Source organism: Penaeus chinensis, chromosome 12, assembly GCF_019202785.1.
Source record: "Penaeus chinensis breed Huanghai No. 1 chromosome 12, ASM1920278v2, whole genome shotgun sequence".
Classification (NCBI taxonomy): Eukaryota; Metazoa; Arthropoda; class Malacostraca; order Decapoda; family Penaeidae; genus Penaeus; species Penaeus chinensis.
The window spans coordinates 19,191,663-19,199,162 of record NC_061830.1 but is presented as its reverse complement, the minus strand read 5'-3'; positions in this window follow the sequence as shown (position 1 = coordinate 19,199,162).

Sequence of the window (7,500 nt, the reverse complement as noted above, 5' to 3'; positions counted from 1 at the left end):
TATGTGTGGGCGTGTGTATTTGTGCACCCACACACCCACTAACACACACACACACACACACACACACACACACACACACACACACACACACACACACACAGACACACACACACACACACACACACACACACACACACATATATATATATATATATATATATATATATATATATGTGTGTGTGTATATATATGTATATATGTATATACATATATTGATATATATGTGTGTATATATATATATATGTATATATGTATATACATATATCTATATATATGTATATGTATGTATGTATATATACATATATATACCTATACATATATACATATACATATATATATATGTATATATATATATATATATATATATATATGTATGTATGTAGGTATGTATGTGTGTATGTATATATACGCACATATTTTTATATATTCTTATATATAAAGATAGATATATTCATATATTATTATTTGTTTATATACCTATTTACTTATTCTAAGCATTACTTATTGATCTAAATCCTAAAACCTGGATTAAAGTTGAAAATATTATCTGTTGGTTCCATTCCCGCCCCCCCCCCCCCCCCCCTGCAAATGCACCCAAATTGGTACTCAGTATCAGGATCAGGGTAACAACAACACTGGACCAGTCTATGATCACGAAAATCAGCTTTTATTATATGCTGTTTTATAATCAGTTGTTTGATCTATGTACTTCATGTTCAACAGATTTTTGCAATGTACAGATATCAAAACACTTCTGTTTATAGATAATATATTCTACAAAAATATAACCTTTGAATATCATTCCACCCACTGCCCTCAGAATCGCAAAGTATCAAATGTAAAATAGATATGATAAAATTTGACAAGGGTGAGACGCCGCCATCATCTCAAGCGAGATTCTGCAGCTAATAAAGCGCCATACCTGTTGATCACCTCTTAATTATTCACCTTCGAACCGTAAGGAGTCACATGCATGTCGAGTCTAATGATGGGGCGTATATTGAATCTTCTTCACACCTAAAAGTGCCGAACTTCTTATAATATTAGCTCTATTAGTGTAACTGTACCGACATTAATGATGTAGTGTTAAAGATTCTGCCAGCTGTAACTCCATGACTTGATGCTCGTGTCTGTGACCCTAACCTCGCAACCAGGGAGCGTTTGGTGGTCCCTGAGAGAGAGTTTATCTTTACGATCCCTTTCCGAGTGCCAAGGGATGTTATGACCTCCTGCGCTTTCGGAATCCCGGTGATTACTATATTTCATTCGTTGCGATCTGTGACGTGGATCTACGATACAAAAATGAGATTTATTACGGCTGTAATGGTTCCTGTCTTTTATAAGAGATTAGATACCTGGCTCATGCTAGATTACCCATTTCTGTGGCTGTGGCCTTAGTTATTTCGCTTGTTAATATGAGAGGAATAGCATAAAGATATGTGTAAGTGTAAAAATAGAGAGTTTGCTATCTAAAAAAGAACACTGATAACTTAAATCATGATAAAGATTCACCTTACTAAACCCGTATCATTGCAGCTTTAATGGAAAGACATAAAAGACGAATTATGAGAGAGAGAGATGAAAATTAAGACACGATAATCCATCTCGGAAACGTCATCGTTCAGCTGCAACACCTACGTAAATCGCGGAGCCCTTGCACCGCCCTCGCAGCGAAGCGCTTATTGGTCCCTCGCCTTCGCCTCCTTCAGGTAACATATCATTCCTCGCCTCGTCTCCCCCATTTTGGGCTTCATTATCTGCGTAGGCAATCTTGTCCCCCGTTACTAAGTACTGGTTCTGGATCGTTAGTCGTCGCTAAGTCGGGTTCCAGGGATCGCGTCACGAGGCAAGCCCTGGGAAGAGGATCACGCAAGGAGAGGGAGGAGGCGATCAAGCAGGCGGCGCCGCAGCGCAGCCGTCAGCCCGGCAATTCGTGCGTGTCCGCGGAACAAGCCGGGAACATCTTCGTAAGCCCTTGTTATTCTCAATCACCTGCGATTGGTTGCGGGGGGAGAGCGCGTAAACATCCAGGTGTGTGAGCGACGGAAGAGATTGGGGCTCGATGAGGAAGATTGGAAGGTCGAGGAATTGAATGAATGAATGATTTTGCTAATCCTGGAACATTATGAGTAGTGACAATTTTGGAATATCTGACCTCCACAGCAATCAGTCAGCTTAGAGCTTGTTATGAAGTGAGACGAAAGGAAGTTTAAATTAGACTTGCTTGAGTTTCTTATATTCGACGAGTATGTACAGTACATAAAGTATATAGTATTTATACATACACAAATATGTGTACACGCACACACACCCCTATATATATGTATGTGTGTATTGTACATGTAGTACATTCATAAAACAATGCAGGAGCGCTAAGAAGAGTCATTTATACCCTGGATAAAACAACGACTCATCGTCGATATTACAGGTGTCGCTACCCCCGTCGTGCCGACACAGCCACAGATTGCGGGTTGCACAGAGCGCGTCCCCGCCAGCGCACGCAACCACACACAGGATCGCGAGGTGGAGCGAGCGATCCCCGCGGCATGAGGAAGGCCCGTGACATACGCTGCCTGTTGCTTGCTTCGCGTTCCTCCCGTCGATCGTCTCCACCTGCTCCACCAGGCGAGGAAACGGTGGAAAGGATCTTATATATTGATTTATGAAACCGTATGGTGGCTACGCTTCCCGGATGTTCGACAATAACGCGGGGGAAAATGTCCCTTATTAACTCCGGTATTAACGAGATTTATTTTTATTGCAGCAGGTGTGTTGTTGATCTTGTCCATTAAGATCGTTCCAGTGGGAGTGCCGAGATCGTATCTATAGTTATTCTTTCCTGTATGTAATGAAACAGTGTTAAGGAACCCTTATACACTGTAGGCTCTGAAACAGGTGTTGTCAGGCTGGTCATGGTGCTGCAGACACAAATAGAGGGATGTACAGTAAATATTAGAGTAATATAGATATTGTGCCATATGAATATAAATATTGTTTCATATTGATGCGTATATCATGTCATATCATATCAATATTATTTCAGTGTAATTATCGCTTCATATCCCTGTAAACATCATATCATGTGAGGGTAAATATCATATCAATGTAAATATTATAGTGTATCAAAATTAATATTATATCATGTCAGTTGAATTATATGATACCAATGTAGTTATCGTATAAAAATGCAATAGCATATCATATCAATGTAAGCTGTATAATACGTCAATATAAATACCATATCATATCAACATAGTAATGAACGTCTAGTAAACAGTCAGTTATGTAGTGTAATAAAGACTCATATAGTACAGCACGTCTGAGCCTGGGAAGCAACAAGCCTTTGCATGTCTCGCAGTACAGTGTCGATCGATATTGAGGAGGGAAAATCAGTAAGTGGAAAGAGTCAGTCAGCAAGTACCCGAACAACGAGTTATCCCGTAAATAAGTGGGGGTGTTATGGGTTTTTGCGTTTTTGGATGAGTGACTCTGTTAGTTTCTCAGGTCTGGATCAATAGAGGACAGTGAACGACTCGGTATGTGTCAGTAACCTTGTGAGGTTCATGCAACTGCCTCTGTGTATTTATACATGAGAATATATTTTTGAACATATATTTGTTGTGGGTTTGCGTGCGTTTCCGTTAGGAGTAAGGGGGATCAGAGAGAGAGAGAGAGAGAGAGAGAGAGAGAGAGAGAGAGAGAGAGAGAGAGAGAGAGAGAGAGAGAGAGAGAGAGAGAGAGAGAGAGAGAGAGAGAGAGAGAGAGAGAGAGAGAGAGAGAGAGAGAGAGAGAGAGAGAGAGAGAGAGAGAGAGAGAGAGAGAGAGAGAGAGAGAAAGAGAGAGAGAGAGAGATTGAGAGAGAGATTGAGAGAGAGAGAGAGAGAAAGAGAAAGAGAGAGAGAGAGAGAGAGAGAGAGAGAGAGAGAGAGAGAGAGAGAGAGAGAGAGAGAAAGAGATAGGGGAAGGGAGGAAAGTAAAAATGAGTGTGTGCATGTGTGGATCTGCAGGTAATTTATGCGTACTTTTTATACCTCTCAGTCAGAACCTCCTAGAGGAAGATATATATATAGGGGTAATTTTCTGAATTATTCTCATTTTAGTGAATCAAATGTCAACTGAAGTCGACTACAGAAGATTATATTGCATTTCCTATAAACACGTGAGCTTTGGCTAAAGAGGAAGAAGAGTGACCTGAGGTAGAGGGAGGCTTGGCAGATGAATTGGATTAGTCGATCATAATCAAAGGTGCTGACATGGTTATTAAATATCCCCATCTGTGGCTATTGACAAATAGGTGAATGTTATTCGTCTTGGCTGCAATGACAGGCTTAGGATCAGCGAAGTTGGAGGAAAGGGCTGCAGCAGGCTTGATCGGCCAGAGGTGGCAAACGGGACCGAGGACCCTATATAAGGCCAGGGCGGTCTGGAAGACGCACCGATGATCTGGGACCGAAGGCTAGAGTGCTCTTCAGGCGGGTGGGACTGGCGGGGATCTTAGCCTGTGAGAGCTAAGAAGGGCCGCGGGGAGCCATGTTCGGCACCGCAGGATACCGTGTTCCCCACAAGGCCTGGGCAGAAGCCACGCACCAGCTCCTGTAGGGGAACACGCCGCATGAAAGGTTGCCGCCGCTGGATCATTTGTACTGCCGAGGGAGGCGGGACGTCCCCTTGACTCTCCGCGGGGGACGATCGTCGTATCTTGCGCGAGATACAGCCACACTTCGACATGTTAATAGTCGCCCCTGTAAGTGGTTTTATCTGCCTCTGATAGGGTACGGAACGTCGTGTTACACATTCGGGTTGCTGTCCTTTCCCGGCCGCCTCTTCGTGCCTTCATCTTTTCTGCCTGCACATGCAATCTTTTTTCTATGGTGTTTATTGTACATGTGCAATCACACTTTTTTATCTGATCATGAACGATAATAAAAACACTGATAGAGATGCTAGGGGGATATCTTAGTTTACATAATATAAACTGTATTTGATGAAGTCACCAAGCTTGTGTAAGAAAACATAACCACACACACGCACATCAACATATGGATGCCTGTATAAAACTTCATTTGTTCATCCATGCGAGTGTGATTATGAACTCATTTCCCATGTTTAGGAGACCCCAAGATATGAATGAACGACGTCTGCAAAAGAGCGACGCAGCTGCGAGCGCACGAGATAAACAGGATATGGCTGTTTCTTTATTACAGTCTCGGTCCAGATGACATTCCATACAGACGCGTAATAAAAGGTCCATTTGTACCAGCTTTCTAATATGCAAGAGGTGAACACTTCAGGTGTAAATAGCGATGCATATCTAAGCTGCGCAGTGTACTGTAGCAATAACAAGATCTAACACAGGCACATAATTATGATCACAGTTGGAGAGGAACATTCCTGATGTTAACTAATAATGCCGTAGCTTCCCTCAGCCGCAGTATATAGATTGTACTTCTCTCTCGTGTGTGGATTGTGTTCCTCAGGATCTGCTCTCGAAGATGCTAATCCATTTCGGCCGAGATCCGTATGTCTGCTGTGCTGAAAGATTATCCATTAATCGTTTCCGTTAGGAGAAGACGGTTTCAGAAACAAACATATTCCAGTACACCGCTGTTTGCGAATGAACGGTAGATCGTGAAAAAGGATGAAGAAGAATAACGAAGAGAGAAGAGAGAAGGAACAAAGTAATGTGAGAAGCAAGGAGGAGGGGGCTGGGAAGGAGGGTGGTAGAGGAAGGGAGGGAGAGGGTGAGGGAGGGGGAAGGCCCCCGGACGGCCTAGCACAAGGAGGGGGTCACATGGGCCGCCGTCAGGATCCGTGAACAAGCTTCAGGACGTTGACGGGAGGGGCCCGGAGGGAGGTGGGGGGCAAGGAGTCAGGGACGTCGTAGGGGGAGTAGTGTTGGGGAGGGAGGAGGGGTATTAGCGTTTGGGAGGGGGAGGGGATGTGGTGTTGGGGAGGGAGGAGGGGGAGTAGCGTAGTGGAGGGAGGAGGGTGAGTAGTGTTGGGGAGGGAAGTGGGGGAGCAGTATTGGGGGTGAGGGAGGAGGAGTCTGAGTGAGGGAGGGGGATGAGGGGAGGAAGGAGGAGGCGGCGGTGATGAAGAACAAGAAATTATTTGCACGATGTCTCCGCTTACTGACGGTAACACCGGCGTCTGTGACGTCCATATAATGGCTTCGTCCTTTATACAGTTCGTGGTCATTAATTCTCTACGTGTGAAATGGATATGATACTTGGCGAGGGAGAGGAGAGCTTTTATGTGCGGACGAAGGTGCTATGCGAATATCTGTAAGCGTGCATATGCGTGAACGTTTTATGCGTGTGCAATGTGTAGATAAATGTGAGGACAAGTGAAAGAAACACAGAGTATGAGGGAGACAGTGAAAAAGAGAGTGTGACTGATAGTGAGAGTTAGAGAGGGAGAGAGAGAGAGAGAGAGAGAGAGAGAGAGAGAGAGAGAGAGAGAGAGAGAGAGAGAGAGAGAGAGAGAGAGAGAGAGAGAGAGAGAGAGAAACTCAAAAAAAGCAACTTCAAAGAGAACGAGAGCGCCTGATCGAAAGAGGAATACAATTGCTGTGAATGAGTCCCCCGTTCCACCCTCCGAAACCGGATCAGTTTCAAGTATTTCTTTCGGACGAAGCTCAACACATTTCGTCTGTGCATCCGCTTTTCTTTGTACAACAAATTAGAAAGAAATAATAATAAAAAAAAACATCATACACACACGCACGCAGAACCTCACGAGCATTTAATTTTCCTCGTCTACGATAAAAAGCGAAAAACAATATGGAGATGAATTAACACAATCCAAACGGCGGAGCCTCGACCCGCGCAGCCGCCTCCCCCGCCGTCCCACATGCCGCAAGCCGCAGCCGCACACTACCCATCCCAGGCACGGGCGCATTCATCAAATACCCCTTGAAGCCATTAAACTATTACCCACGAGGTCGAGCATAGCTGTGGCTGAGTTGATGACACCACCACGTGAATATGATTGATGATCTGTGGCCCATATCAGCCCTATTTTGTTCATAAATCCGGGTCATTAATTAGACGTAAATATCTGAGCTGGTATGTTAAGCGCTCGCAAATGACACTCAGAGGCCACCACCTGCAGGTCCTATACCCCTCTGCGGGCGTGGGCGGATGTCAGGCGCGGGCGGATCATTAGTAATGGGCGTGGGTGGTCTAGCGTGGGCGTGAGTGACAGCCGTGATGGGTTCATGGGGGGCGCCAGGGGGGAGGGAGGGGGCCAGCAACATGGCGAGATTGTTTGCAAGGGATCCCGGGGAGCGGCCGAGATATACGAGTCTATTGTGGACAACATTTTTATTTCGTTTCGTCGGATCCTGCCACGTCATTGTTTAAATGCTATCTTTTCTTTTCTTCCAGTTTATATTAAGGATTTATCAATGCGAATGTAAACAGCCCTTGGATGTTCAACTCTGTGCCGATTCGTATCATTCTTTCTTTCGGTTGATATAAAAAAGAAAGTCGAAACGTT